Source organism: Microplitis mediator, chromosome 4 (assembly GCF_029852145.1).
Source record: "Microplitis mediator isolate UGA2020A chromosome 4, iyMicMedi2.1, whole genome shotgun sequence".
NCBI lineage: Eukaryota > Metazoa > Arthropoda > Insecta > Hymenoptera > Braconidae > Microplitis > Microplitis mediator.
Genome location: NC_079972.1, coordinates 6350790 through 6364957, shown reverse-complemented (window position 1 = coordinate 6364957; position 14168 = coordinate 6350790). Strand labels below are relative to the sequence as shown.

The following is a 14168-nucleotide window of genomic DNA, read 5'->3' as shown; positions in this document are numbered from 1 at the left end:
TTCGTTTAGTTGAAAGAATTTTTCCGCGGTCCGTAGGCTCTTCGGAAAAAAAAAAAAAATTTAGAAATTTTTTGGCTCGCGGTATTTCTCATGTTTGCGCAATAATCGGAGCTTTTAAAAAATTTTGAAAAAAATACACCTAAACTTGAGATTTCAAGCTATAAAATGCTTTTTTTAAATTTTCGATACGATTTTTTTTCACCAAGTTACAGCCTTCCAAAAATCACTAAAAAATTTATAAAATTTTTCTGCTCCTTTAATTTTTTGCATTAGTGTATGAAAATACCACAAAAGTCAAATTACACAAAGCACACATTTGACACTTGTAGTATCGATAGTACTACTTTAATTACTTTATCACTTAGTAGCTTTATTTATGTAATAAATAATTCTTTTTAACTCTTTACAGTAATTCATACTTACATAAATACATGCTTGCAAATGACATAATGATAAATACGAAATTGTTTAAGTATTTTGATAACAAGACCACTAGATGGCAGATAAAGCACTTAAACTAAGCTGTAACATATCTTTGACCATTGAACAATACACCAAAAAGGCAATTGCAAAGAATAAGGCTGTGAGAAAATGTAATTGGATTGTTAAGACTACTTTTTTTTTATTTGATATCTAACTTTAAATTGCTATGAAAAATCGATACTGACAAGCAAGAATAGAAGACCTTCAGACGTCTGACGAATTGCACTATCGATTGTATAATTAATTAATGCATTAAGCTAATAGTAAAATTGAACAAATATTTAGAAGAGCGAAGATGACCAAACTTAAAAAAAAAGATATATACTTTTTTATTTAATCGAAAATACTTTGATTAATATAACTTTGAATCAGTCTAAAGTCAATGCTGTTCCATTAATTAATACACGCAGAGAATTTTATAGTAAAAACTCCCAAAAAATATAAGGTAATGGTGGGATGCCTCGATATTCTTGAGAACTATACTATTTGTTTCACTAATTTTTCATAAAATTTTATTAAAATATACTCCTAAAAACAACTATTTTTACCATGCCATATAGTAATGTCTCTCACTTATCGAAAAATCTATTACTTTATTTCAATATTTACAATACAAAATCACTAAAAAAAATCTGGGCGTCAGTTGACCCTGCGGGCCAGCCCCAAAACTTCCCACTCTTTTCGAGCTCAAGGAGCTTGAAAACATTACTGTGAACATATTTTCGAGCTCGAAAATGCTATTACCTGGGATTATTTTTTATAAGCTTTTCAAGCTCTACCAAGTTAGGTTTTTTGCTAAAGTTTGACAAGTTAAGAATCGAAAATTATTAACGAAGAAGACGTTTTCAAATTTTTATTCTCGATTATGTTCAATGAAATAAATGTATCGAGGCAGAAATCGATGTCAGTTATCAAAATCAAGATTTGAATGAGTTTTGACTTAGGTCAGAGCAATAATATATGAAATATCCGAGAAACATATTAAAAACTGGGTTTTCTCAATTTTTTTGCTGATAATATGATTTAAACTAAAGAACAAGTTAGATGACATGATATGGTGATCGAAAGAGACTATAAAGAGGAATAGTTGGTATGATTTCAGACACATTTAGTACATTACATTTTGATTTATCCGGAAAAAATAACATTTTATGTTATTTTTCTAACTTTTCAGCGCCGATATCATTTGAACTAATGAACCGATTTTGTCGTTTGAGGTGGCAATCGGCGCGTTTTCTTGAATTCTAGAGCCGATTAAAATTTGAAAACGATCGGTTCAACCGTTTCGAAGATATTTGAAAAAATCCGTTTTTCACCATTTCTTTCTCCAACGATATCTCTCGAACGCATTAACTGATTGAGATGATTAAGGTGGCAATCGACGCGTTTTATCAAGTTCTAAAGCTGATCAAATTTTGAAATTGATCGGATAAGTCACTTTAAAGATAATTGAAAAAAAAGAGCCATCCGGCCTTACCCGGAATGAAAAGGTAGATTTCTCATTTAGATACAAAAATTTGGTGAACTTCATAAAAAATAAAGTACTGAATTAAAAATACGTTACGGTAGTGTAAACAATTTTATATGTTATTTCTAATAACTTCGAAATGATATGGCATAACCTAAAATTATTTAATAAATAATAAAAAACGATGATTATTACATCAAATAAGATACTTATTTAAAGCTACAACATGAATTTCAAGGAATTGAGGTATGCCATATCATTTCGAAGTTATTAGAGGGGTAAGCTGCAAAAATAAGCTTTTTCTATTTTTTGTGAAATTTTCGAAATCATCAAATTGTTAGACAAGATCTTTAAAAAAACAAGTAATATAGTGAACATTGAAGCTAATCATGCGAATTTTAAGATACTTTTTACAGAATTAAGTTATCATTTTCGGTTTAAAAGTTATTTACAGATAAAGCCAGAAAATTCATTTCCATGACAATTAAAAAAAAATTTCAAACACCCACAAAATTATTTAATAAATAATAAAAAACTATGATTATTATATCAAATAAGATACTTATTTAAAGCTACAACATGAATATTTCAAGGAATTGACGTATGTCATATCATTCCGAAGTTATTAGAAGGGTAAGCTGCAAAAATAAGCTTTTTTTTTTTTGTGAAATTTTCGATATCATCAAATTGTTAGAAAAAATGTTTCGAAAAATCAAGTATTACAGTGAAAATTAAAGCTAATCGTTCAAATTTTGAGATACTTTTTACAGAATTGAGTTATCATTTTCGGTTCAAAAGTTATTTTAGGATAAAGCCAGAAAATTCATTTTTATGAAAATCAGAAAAAATTTCAAACACCCACAACTTCCAAACTAATCGACCGATTGGGCTCATCTTCGAACTTGATCAAGGTAATCGTCCAATAAATAAGTGTATAAAATTTCATTAAGATCCGTTAAGAATTGCGAGCGCTATCGTGATGACAAGGCGCGTTATATTGTATATATATATATACATACATACATACATATATAAACTTTTGGGTGGATGGTATTTTTTGACTCTACTAGGTAAAATAAGATATATGGTGACAAAATTCTTTGATAATTCGATCATGAGACCCATTGCAATAGGCCGATTTCTAAAGAAATCTACCTAAAAACCGTTTTTTACCATTTCTTCCCCAACGATATCTCTCGAACAAATTAACCGATTGAGATGGTTGTGGTCGCATTCGACGCGGCTTATAAAGTTCTAGAGCTGATTAGATTTTGAAGTTGATCGTTCAACTCGTTTCTGAAAAATCAATAAAAAACTAAAAAGAAAATTTTTTTTTTTCGTAATTCGCCAATATTTTCGAGTATACTCGATCAAATGATCTAAAATTTTCAGGAAAGTTGACGGCCAACAAGCTCTTTCGATTGCCACCTTAAACATCCAAATCGGTTCATTAGTTAAAAAGTTACAAAGAGTTTACACACCCACACACACACACACACACACACACACACACACACACACACACACACACACACACACACACACACACACACACACACACACACACACACACACACACACACACACACACACACACACACACACACACACACACACACACACACACACACACACACACACACACACACACACACACACACACACACACACACACACACATACATGCATACAGACACTCGGACATCATTCTAAAAATAGTCAGAATAGCTTCCTAGGACCTCAAAACGTCGACATCTGATGAAAACTCGATTTTCGAAAATTGGGATAAAAACAATAACTTCCCGAATTTTTGAAAATTTACAATTTTCTTAGCGGGAAGTTAAAAAACTAAATGCAATAGAAAATTTATTAATTTAAACTTTATCAAAGATCTTTCAAATTCGAGTTCGTTCAATTACGTGACATATTGAGGCGCAAGCGAGCATCTCTATGTAAAACATTGTGTGAATTTTCTTTTGTATTATAATTATAGATATTGTTTTCAAATGCTTATTATGAAATTTGTGAAAAGTTTAATAGTTAGACTATTTTTATTATTATCAATGGTGATTTATTTAAATAAATTAATTATAATTTATTTTATAAAATTAACATGCTTATATTTTTTTGTCACAAAGTGATTGTATGTATGTTGAGCTATTAAATGCACCTAACCCAATTTTTCAGTTTTCTTTTAATTATGATTTTCTTTTAATTTATGTTTTAAAAATATTTTAACTTAGCATACTCAATTAAGATACAAATGGTAAAAATTTTTAGAATAAAACTTGCCCTGTTGCTTTATCAAAATTACAACGCACATTGTAAATTCTGTTCAGTGAAAAATTTTTATGCTATCGGTATTTTTACCATAATTCTACACTATCCTCGTGCTATTATTACTATAGTAATTTTCATATAAATTTTTTATGTAAAAAATACCGTAAAACTCTCTGAGTATATATTGGGCGAGTCATAAATGATTCCCTTGAGACTTCTTGAGCGGTACATTTCCGTTGCTGTTGAGAGCTAAAACAACTGAGACCATAATGGATTAGAAGTATGTCGCATGGTGCTTGAATAACGGGATTTCGTCGCACTTATTTGTTGTTTCAAATGAACTGCTCGACTTATAAATTTAAAAATAATACGAGTGAAATATAATATGCGTTCATGTTCATATTTATTTATATGTGATTTTTTTATTTTGACCTCTCAAATCTCAGTTTTTACGCAAAAAAAATCCTCTTTAAAGACAAGTAGTCGTCACCAAATCAGTCTGTTAATTTTAAACCAATAACTTTTTAAACATTGAATTACCAAAATTAAAATTTTTTTTTTCAATTTTGAAAATCTTTAAATTACGGTTATTTCTAAATTATCGGACCAGTCGTGCTTTTTTATGTACTTCACAAAAGTATTTCTCAAAAAATATACGTGTGAAATTTCATTTTAGTATTCTAAGATATACAAGAGTTATTGCAATGACAAGGTTTCACGAAATCATACGAGTACCTATTTACATTCATAAAATTTGAAAATATAAACGTTAAGTGACAAAAGAAGAAGGACAATAAAGCTTATACGATGAGCTTAAAGGCCATTCTTAGACGGGGCTCTCTACTTTTATTTAAATATTCAATGACCTTGAACTTTCGTAATCGTATTGAAATTTTATTAATTGATTTTTAAAAAATTCAAGCAATATTTGAAAAAAGGATAAAGTAGTTATAATTTCACTAGAATATAGATTTTAAAAAAATTATTTCATAATTTATTTATCTACAAAGTTTGATATTTTCTGTCACAATATTGGCATAAAGATTTTACTAAAATTTACTAACCAAATTTAGTTTAACTTCTAATTGATAGTAAGTGTAAGTAATTTTTTAAAATTTATTTACCCTAGCGAAATTATATTTACGTTATCCTTTTTTTAACCATTGCTTTAATTTTGTTTTATTAACTGATTAAACTTCAATACAGTTACGACAAATCGAAGTCAAATATTTTTAAAAAATAAGAAGGGGGATACTGTCTAAGAATGCTTTCAACATGCATTTTACCAAATTCACCTGGGTCGAAAAGTTTGATCTGTATTAAAGTAAATAAAAGTTCTAAGTTTTTTTTTACTTTTACTTTTTATTTGTATTTGATTAACATGTAAAATATGATCGATTTTTGCCCGTACTATTTCTTATATAGACTACTTTCAGAAATCAGACTTTTTTCTAAGAATATTTTGTCTTTTGTTTTTATCTAGATAAAAATTGGACACTCTTTATTATGTTGAGTTTGTTTCTGATCATCTTTAGGTCGGAAACAGACTTGAATTTTTTTTTAAATAACTATAATGATAAATAATAAAGAATCAAAAACTAACAAACAAAAGTTTAATTTTATTTCATTGATATCAAATAATGCTTATTTTATTAAGTAGATCAGCTCGAGGAGCTCAAAAATATTATTGTTAATACCTGCTCGAGCTCTTTGAGCTCGACAATACTTTTAAATGCGTTGATATTTTCGATCTCTTCGAGCTCGTAAAATGCTACATTTTGCGAATTTACTCACAATTTGCGTATTTTTATGATCTATTGAAAAAACGGGACTTTAAAAATTTTTCTTGCGCTGATTTAGGGATCCACGAGAGAATACTCGTATTTTTGTCGAATTTTCGCCTTTCAGTTAACTTCATATCATTGTATGACATGAAAGTAGGTGACCCAAATTCTTTTTTATAGAAATCTCTTCAGGTTAGCATCTTACTAAAATTATATTTACAATATATATACTCAGATAGTCAGATTTGCAAAGTAAATAATTGCTCAGCAAGAGTTATCATCAACTTGACGACAAGTTGTTGACAGTTATAAGATATTCCTATTTTTGACTACAACATGAGTACAAATTGAACCACGAGTTGTTGTAAATCGACAATCAATTTTTGAAGTCAAGTTGACAGGAAGTGTTGATGGAAAGTTGTGGAACGAAACTGAAGAAAAAAAAGTTATTTTAATTGGATGGACGCTGATAGCCACTTTGGTTACAATTGGACAGAAAACTACTGCCGGAATTTGACGTAAAATTGACTGTAAAGAGTTGTTGTTTAATTAGTTGACGTCAACTTTCCTATAGCTTCTTGTCAAATTGAAAATAACTGTTGTTTTTCGGCTACTTCCTCGCAACTTTCAGGCTACTCTTCCTGTAAACTTACTTCCCAAAGGTGACAGTCGATGTTTGTTCGAATATCTCATAGTTAGCAACAACTTGTCGTCAAAGTGAAGGAAACTTTCACTGATTTGAAATTGACGGATTAAAATGCATAAAAAAATAATTTGGAGCTTGAAGAAATAACTTAATTTTTTAACTCTCAGAAAAGAGTTTTTTATCAAAAGAATAGTGAAGTAAATGATTTTGCTCTACAAAAATATTTGAAATCGTCCAAAAAACAGATTATCTGTAAAAAGTTGCGCCAAGTACACGTTCAACATTGATTTCAAGCTACATTGAAATTAATATTCTTACACGGTAAGAAATATTTTGCGGATATCACTATGCCAGTATGGGCGTGAACGCCATACTCTATGGTATCGGAGATTTTTATAGGTTATAAAATTGTATGCATAGATGATTCAACCATTGCGGGAATAGTAACATTGGCAATAGTTGTTGCGGACGCCGCAATGTCAGTATGCTCACCAGGCCTATACTGCATTGCCGTATCCACATTACTTTTGGCCAATAAACTTAGTCTAATGACATCTATATAGTTTTGGTGGTAATACGATAGCATACATTGATTGACACGCCAGAAATTAGGGCGGGAAAAACTAATAGCATTGTGCCCTCGGCACTGTAGTATGGGTCTCAGGGCCATGCTGTTTCGTCGTGCCTGCTATTCATACGTGTGAGCAATACAATAGCTCCAATACTATACAGTATAGTAAATAACGCCATACTTCTAGGACTCGTTACAATACTGTCTTGGAATATTTCACATACTATTTTAGTATCTGTCTTGAGACGATACCAGAATGGTGTTGAAGGCTATGCATTTCTTACCGTGTACAATATGAGTAAATTAATATTATTACATGCCCAGCAATGCACCAGCGGTGATAAAAATGATGTAGATTAATTAATTAATGTAAAGGGACTGAAGTCCACCTCCGTTTTACCGGAGGGCGTTTCCGCGCCCTTTTGTGCATACACGCGCTGCGAGGTCATCCCCATCTTCCGACCCAGATGGACTCTTAGCCGAAAAATATAATCAAGTGACGACTAAGGTGGACATTACCGGAGGTATAATCAAAAATCCTCATTGCGCGTGGTATCTAACCACAGCCACCACAAGTCCTACCTCTTTTGGTTCCCAAACACTACCATCTCAGAAAATAAAGAGACTCTGACCGCAGTGGGCTTTGAAAGTGGCCCCCCGTGGTACCAGACTTCCAGCGCTGGTCAACATGGTTGCTTGTGGAAGTAGTGGGATGCAACTTCTCCCATACTCTATGTAAAGGGCTTCCTCCACGTTACCTTTCTGGTTCCCAACAAGCAACTATCCGCTTGTTCATTCCCTGATAGATTTTCTACTTTCCGAGCTGTGAGACACTCTAATTATTTCAGCCAAATCAAAGCTAGAGAACAGCTCGGGCAAAAAAAAAAAGAAGAAAAAAAAATTAATTGAACGGGGCTGTTAAGCCTACCTCCGTTTGATGGGAGGCCGACACCTCACCCTTTTGGGCATACTCGCGCTGCGTAACCCTATTTATAAAATCAATTTCCACCATATATTATAAAAGCGAAATATGAACATAAGCTCACATTAGCTTACCCATTAGGCATGCACTGCACGTGGGTACCTCACCAACAGCTACCACGAGTCCGGCCTCATTTTGACCCAAACACTCCTCCCATCTCAGGAAATAGAGAGACTCTGGTCGAAGAGGGGCTTGGAATGGATGCCCCATGGTACCAGACTATCAGCTCTGGTCAACTGCTTGCGTCAGATTAGTGGTGGGATGCAAGTTCTTCCCATACCCTATGTAAAGGGCTACCTTGACTGTTATCTTTCGGGTTTCCAACAAGCAATTATCCGCTTGTTCGTCCCCTGCTAGATTTTCTACTTTTCCCGAGCTAGTTACACTCTAATTATTCAAGCCAAATCACAATAATGAGCGCATCGGGGGGAGGGGGGGGGGAAGAGTAGAGCAGAAGAACTCATGAAATGACGGACGAAGGGTCAATTTTTTCTGTCAGCCGAAGAACCGATCGGCAGTTCGAGTTCATCATACGCCAGAAAAAATAAATTTCTAGTAATCCTGGGCCGTTGCAAAAAATTGGTATTTTTTGTTTTAAATTTAATATTTTTTGTTTAAATATTAACGTTGACAGACTATGTATTACTCTAATACTGAGTAATTTTTTAAAAATCGTATATTTAATCGATTATTGTGAATACATCATCTTAATCTATTAATTTTTACTCCATACGATTAATTTTTACTCCCCAATATACCATTCTTTTAAAACCATTAACTTTTTGATGAAAAACTGCTTATAACTCGAATAAATTTTCTTATCTATGGAAGTAATTTTTACTCTAAACTGCAGAGTAATATTTCAGTAGTCTCTGTTAATCTTCGGTTAATATCGGCTTCAATTAAATGTCTTTTATTTTGCTCGCGACAACTTACGTGTTACGCACACAAACGTAGGGTTGGAAAAAAATACGATCTCTGTATCTCTCTATAACTCTGGATCTCTCTCTGAAACTTTCGTTTCAAGTTAAGTAAAAAATGTTTGTGAAGAAATAAACCTAAATCTCACGATTAAGAGGTAGTTTAACGTTGCTTAACTTTGTTATTTCAAAACCGATTAAATAATGAACTCTTTTTTTTTTTTTTTAAATTCCGGACATGATTGAAAAATAAAATAATTTTAAAAAACTAATAGATCTGTGACTTTAAACGAAAGTAATTCAATTTCTGTCATAAAGACTGAGATTTTAGACCGTCGAAAACGATCGGCGCTTCGATCGATACATTAAATCATAGAACTACATTAAAATTGATCAAGCTCGATTAATTTTATACCAAAAAAAAAAAAAGGATAAGTACAAAAGTTCAATTTGTCACGAGAATAAAATTAAAATTAAACATGTAATTCTGAAACCCTTTAAAAGAGAAAAGTTAACAAAAATAAACAACAACGTTGACAATATTGAATAGTTTTAGGTATTTCTTGTAGAGTATTTAACACACTAAAAAAGTTGTATGACATTTTTTCTAGAAAATTGATAGCTGGAATAATAATAGCCATTAATTATGATTTTTTGGGGAAAATAAAAATTTCTGAAGTTTGAAGTCTCATAACTGTTGAAACATTGTAAATGCATCCATGTCACTAAAAGCAATTTTAAAGAGGACTACGGGCCCTATAAAACGAGCTCAAAAACCAGTCGATTTCTCAAAAACTGCCTGGGTAGGAATTTTTTTTTTTAAATGTGATGTCGTTCCCATGCTTTTTAAATGGGAAAACTTTAAAAATAGATCGCGATCTCTTAAAATTAAAATTGAGGGCTAAAATTTTCAGGAAATTTTTTTTTTGTCGTCTACAATAAAATTTTCATGTAGGCTAAGAAAAAAAAAAATGTTCGAAAAATAAAAAGCACCTTAATGTACATACATACGCTCTCAATCGTTGAATCATTTTCTACAATTACGTAACCAAGTTTAAAATATCATTAATCAGAGAATTACTTTTGAGAAATAAAATTAAATGATTCTGATATTCAAAAAATTTTTAATAAACTAAAGGACTATTATGGATTTTTTTAATATTATCGCAACCATATAATCACCGACCTAAATGTTTATCGATATATATAACTTAAAGTCTATTAAACACCCTTACAATATTTTTTTTCTCTTCGTAACTGCATTGAATATTAATAAAACCTTATAGTATTTATTCATCCTTACAATAATCACTATAAACTGAAAAATAAAATATTGAATCTTTTAACTATTTTTATAGAACACGATCTACTTGATTACTCTTGCACTAATTACTGTAAACTTGATGCATGCCTCAAATGCTAAGCATTAAAGTGTGATTTACTGGCGCATAGTCGCTGTTTCGTAAAATACTTACATAAAATTATTTCAATAAAATGATTCTCAATTTGGTATTTGTTCAGGGGTTTTAGAAACTTGAAAATCTGATTTATATGATGGGCGATTTTTCCAATAGATGCACTCGTTTATAATTTAAGAAAAATACAATTAAAAAGTTTTTCACAGTCTCGGTTTCAAGGATAAGAATTAAGGATGTTAGTCTGAGTCGCTGTGATTTGAGCCGTCATAAGTAATTCATCAACGTAATTCTTATTGCAGAGGTTGTCACTCAATCTTAGAATTAAAATCTATTAAATATCAATAATCAACTCTTTCCTATTCAAAAGATATCAGTTAAAATTTATGAATTTTCTGAAATTTTTCTCAACATTTATCATCGATGTGCCTTTCTATCTTTTTTTAATTTATGTATTCGTATACCTTTTGCTCTACCCTACGCATACTATCTTCCCATATGTGATTTTCCTCTCCATACTCTACACTAGTGTGTGTGTAAGAGACATATGATGATGATCATGATGTAGGTGTTATTGTATAGGTGTCAAGGTGTATCGCATAATTAATTTTTGCTTGAGTCAATTACGTTACGAGAAATTTTGCTATGAGAGATTTTTGCTGAGAAGTTTTGATGCGAAAAATTATCGCGCACAAAAAAAGGTGGGGAGCCAAGTATATATATATATTAGCTATAGTATGTATATTCAGTACTATCGTCCCTACAAAAAAAATCTGTCTATCGGTTGACCCTGCGGCCAGCCCCAAAACTTCCCGCTGTTTTCGAGCTCTTCGAGCTCGAAAATACTTTTGTATTCCACTGTTTTCGAAAATAACCGTTTTTAGCATTTCTTTCTCCCACAATATCTCACGAACGAATTGATCGATTTTGATGGTTGAGGCGGCAATCGACGTGTTTTATTGAGTTCTAGAGCTGATTAGATTTTGAAGTTGATCGTATAAGTCGTTTCTGAGAAATCAATGAAAAACTAGAAAAAAAAAAATTTTTTTTTTCGTAATTCGCCAATATTTTAGAGTCTACTTGATCAAATGATTTGAAACTTTCAGAAAAGTTGATGGCCAACAAGCTCTTTCGATTGCCGCCTTAACCATCCAAATCGGTTCATTAGTTAAAAAGTTATAGACCGGTAACATACACACACACACACACACACACACACACACACACGTACATACATACATACATACATACACTCGGACATCATTCTGAAAATAGTCAGAATAGCTTCCTAGGACCTCAAAACGTCGACATCTGATAAAATTTCGATTTTCGCAAATCGGGGTGAAAACAATAACTTCCCAATTTTTCGGAAATCGTCGATTTTCTTAGCGGGAAGTTAAAAAAAAACATTAAACTAGCTGTTGATATCACATTTTTATTCATTTTATCTGGAGGTTAGCTTTTCATCATACTATTTTTCAACTTCCCGCCAAGAAAAATTAAAATGGCAAAAAAAGACAAGTTGTTGGTTTCGATCTGGTTTCTAAAACCTAGTTTGAAACAGATCGCAACGTTTCGAGGTCCTAGGTAGTTATTCTGACTATTTTTAAGATGATTTCCGAGTGTATGTAAATATTTTACAACTTTTGAACGGATTAACTGATTTAGATTTTTGATGTGGCATTTGAAGCAGCTTATTAATTTCTAAATTCTATGAAAAGCTAAGCTTGATTGGTACACTGCCTTCCGTGTTATTCCGAAACCTAAATTTCGAAAATATGTTTTTCCGATAACTCGGATCGAAAGTAGAGCTTGATTTAGATTTGGTTGTCTTAAATCTTGACTAAGTAAGACGAAACCAAGGTGAATCCGCGGTGTTTTAGATTAACTGGCTTACTCTCACGGGAGGTATCCCTCTCTGATTTCGATGAAACTAAGATATGTTATTATCCGCCGAAATCTAAGGGAAACGTACTTTTTTTTGGCTGCGGAAAAACATATATTTAGGGGATGAAACCACCCCTCAAAGACTCTAAAGGGGTGTTTATCAAGTTTCGTATACTTGTAGTTTGAATAATCGAATGGGACCAACGGCATCATTTTCGGGGTGGAAAATAATAAAAAGTGTCATTGGTGTTATAATAAAAAAATAAATAGAACAAAAGTTATAAGGGTTGAAATCCACAAAAACTTTTTTTAAAAAAAAAATATCCAATGGATTTTAACGAAGCAAACGGCAATCGAAAGAGAAAAAAAAAGTATAGGATACGTCTTTTTGGGTTTTTCCGAAAAATCAAGTTTAGGGGGTGAACAACCCCTAAGTCTATCTACATTGACCAATATGAAAACATCAATATTTTTATTAGCGTTGGTTTTAATTCATCGAGAATTATTGTTTGATACATTTTTAAGCAACGAGAACATAATAATAATATTATTTTCTTATATTTTACTTACCTTATTATTTTTAATTCTACATGGAACACAGTAAAAATTATTGTGTATCTGTGTTAAAAACGGTCCGTGTTAAAATTTTTGTGTTGATTATTTTGTGTCAAATCAACACAATTCTTTGTGTTACTTTAAAATTTTTAATCGATTTACTCTTCAACACTTTATAAATGTTACTTACACGGAGAGAATTTTATGCTAAAAGTTACCATCACACTCACGCACACATGTACACACACATGCACACGCTTACCCACACACATGCACACACGCGTGCGCACGCATGTACACACGCATACATGCGCACACTTATCCGCACACATACACACCCTTATCCGCACACACCCTCGCGCACACAAGTACACACCCGCGCACACTTACCCGCACAAATGTACACACACATGCGCACACTTACCCTCACACATTCACACACACCCTCGCGCACACATGTACACACACGCACACTTACCCGCGCATTCGCCCGCACACATGCACACACACATTCTTAGTTAAGAATTTTTACAATATTGAATGGAAATAGTTAATAGTATAATAATCGATATTATCAACATTTATTAAGTGTTACTTCAAAATCAACACGAAAAAAGTGTTGAAATTCAACTCAAATAGTCTGTGTTGGAAAATAACACAAATATTGTGTGGACCGTTTCTAACACACAGATTGTGTTGATTTTAACACAATATTGCACACCTCAATCGCGAAAGCGTTAGGTGTGCTTTACTGTCACTCTCTCACTCTCGGCCCTTTCACGGACTTTAAATCCTCTCTACTTTCTTTATAGTACACCAAAGTTGTTAATGATATATACCATTTTAAAGGAAATTTATTAAGGAACATTTTTCAATGCAATCCTTATTTGATTAATGATGTGATTAATTTTAAAAAAATGATTTAGTCCGAAGCCCTCAGTGCGTCAATTGTGGTGTTCGGACTCGTCTAAACACGATAACTTTCGAAAAACAAGACTTATCGACTTAGTTTTTTTTTTATTATCTGTGTATTTCTGATCACAAGAACCCTTTCAAAAATTACTATCTGATTCCTTTTTGTTTTGGTGTAATTAATAAAAAACGTGAAAACTGATTCTTCGTGAAAAATTTAGCTGCTATTTTTACTGTTGTTATTATTTTTTTCATTGTTTCTCTC

At 32.0% G+C, this 14168-nt stretch overlaps 1 protein-coding gene across 7 annotated transcripts in view; it reads left to right on the top strand.

The window, feature by feature from the left end:
- LOC130666504 (serine/threonine-protein kinase MARK2-like) overlaps positions 1–14168 on the top strand; it is an 82654-nt gene that overhangs the window by 19601 nt on the left and 48885 nt on the right. The gene's annotated exons all lie outside the window — the stretch shown is intronic.